Below are 2,500 nucleotides of genomic sequence, written 5' to 3'. Positions count from 1 at the left end.
AATTGTTTTATTTAAGGAAAAGTATCAATACTGCAATGTAGAAGTACTCCGTTACAAGTAAAAGTCCAGAATTCAAAATTTACTTGAGTAAAAGTACAAAAGTATTGGCATCAAAACGTACTTAAAGTACCGAAAGTAAAAGTACTAAAATGTTTGAAAATAGCAGATCTACAAGCTCACAACGCAACGCGTTGTATGCTTGTAGATCGGCTATTTTCAAATATCCTATGTATAAAATAGGGCTAAAGTTGTTAATGTACTGTATGTTTCATGATATCATAATTTATATCTGAAATGTAACTAGTAAGTTTTCAAATAATTGTAGTGGAGTAAAAGTACAATATTTGCCTCTGAGATGTAGTGGAGTAGAAGTAAAAGTATTTCAAATTGGAAATGCTCCAGTAAAGTAAAAAATACCTCAAATTGTACTTAAGTACAGTACTTGAGTAAATGTACTTAGCTACTTTACGTGGCTCTCATTTTCTCACTCACTACCAGACAATTAACCAGATATCCTGGTGTAGCTTAACGTAAGAATCTCATCACTCTAGACGTGTCCTCTTCAACCTTTTAGAGTTGAACTTCAGTCATTCTTTGACTCTACCGAGACAAGACAATCTCCATGTTTGGGGGTTTATTACTCTTATCTGATAAACCTTCACCCACTCTCAGTGAAACAGAGCACATTGGCATGCATAGCCCTGATTTAAACCTCCATTTGAGATGCACAACCTGGTGAGAATCTCCTCCACACAAAGGGACTTCTTCGGTTCTCAGGAATTTGGAACATAATGTGTATGTTTTAATAATCTTTTATGAATGTTGTGCATGTTATGTTACAGATATCATTGAAGTCACAATGTATTCAACTTTGAAAAATGTAGCTCATATGATAGTTATGACAATAACTGTCCTCAACCTTGAGATAGTCATGGCCCTCATCATCCCGTTAGACCAGTGGTTCTCAACCAGTGGTCCGGGGACCACCAGTGGTCCTTGGGGCGGTACCAGGGAGTCCCCGGCGAAATTAGTTAACATAGTCACAATCATTTTCACCACTAAGCTTTGGCTATTCAAAAATAGCAGATATACAAGCTCATAGTGCGGCACCGAGTTCTGCGCTATGAGCTTGTAGATCTGCTATTTATGAAAAATCTTGATTTTTTTCTAACTCAAATCTTTGCTTTTGGGGGTCCATGGCACAAAACATTTTCAGATGGGCGTCCGCAGCCAAATGTATACCAATTTAGGGGTCCTTGACCCTGCGTTAGACTATTGCAAATCTCTTTACACAGGAATTTGTTTCTGCCTCGTCTCCAACTGGTCCAAAACCGGGCCGGCCAGGCTCCCGACTAGTACTAGGAAACAGAACCATATTACCCCCGTTATTACCATATAACCCCTATTTTATTACTGACTTTTCTATATGTCTTGCTGTTTATATTGTTCTGTACAGCGCTTTGGTTCAACGGGAGTTGTTTTTCAATGTGCTTTGATTTTACTTTCATTTGACGTTTCTGCTATAATTGATGTTGTTGGAAATGTGACAAAAGCTTATTTCATGCTGATGAGGTTGGCTATTTAAAATGCTCACCCTAGACATTTTACGTTAGAATTGAGGTTAGTAAACACAATTATCTCTCTCTGTCTCTCTCGCTCTGTGTGGGCATGACCGACGGGCCCATACGCATTATGAGCAGCTCCTCTGTACACTGGAGGAAAAGTGAAAGGTCTCTCTCTCTCTCTCTCTTGTATAACTTTAACTTTCTCCGAGGCTGTGTGACCTATTAGGCTACTAAGTCATTATCCCCGCTCAAATGATAGATTGTTTTTGTAAGGTATGCGTGCACTGAAGTAAGTGAGAACACTGGACCAATAACAGCTCAACTGGTGCCGCTACGCCCAGCTGCTACCTGCTAGAGCAGGGGTCTTCAACAGGGGGTCCGGGACCCCTAGGGGGTCCTCAGAGCTACTATAGGGGGTCCGCCAAATCGTTGTGTGATAGGATTTAGTTTTTTTTACATTAACCGCTTGAACCCTAGAATTCCTTTTCTGAGGGGAACATTAGCCGAAAATAGCCGATCTACAAGCTCGCGCTGCGAGGTGTTGAGAGCTTGTAGATCGGCTATTTTTTTGCAAAGAGGTATAGGTGTAGAGGGAAAAAATAGCAGATTAAGTACATTGTTTTAATCTTAAGCACAATTTTATACAATATAGAGTAGGGGGTCCCTGCTTCATCTCTCTCTCAGCTAGGGGGTCCTTGGCCTGAAAACGTTGAAGACCCCTGTGGTAGAGTGTGTGTATTCCAGTGGTTCTCAAAGTGTGGTCTGGGGGCCCCATGGGGTCTTTGAAAGGCTTCCAGAGGGTCCCCCCGCATCAAAATCAGTTGAACCACATTAAACCTACATCGGCTATTTGAAAATAGCAGATCCACAAGCTTCACGTCGCTATTTTAAAGGAAATCTTGAAATAAATGACGCGTTTCCCAAAGAGATGGCCT

This window comes from Gymnoscopelus microlampas (genome assembly GCF_963454915.1).
Source record: "Gymnoscopelus microlampas genome assembly, chromosome: 2".
Taxonomy (NCBI): domain Eukaryota; kingdom Metazoa; phylum Chordata; class Actinopteri; order Myctophiformes; family Myctophidae; genus Gymnoscopelus; species Gymnoscopelus microlampas.
The sequence above is the reverse complement of the archived record's forward strand: the minus strand, read 5'-3'. Positions refer to the sequence as shown.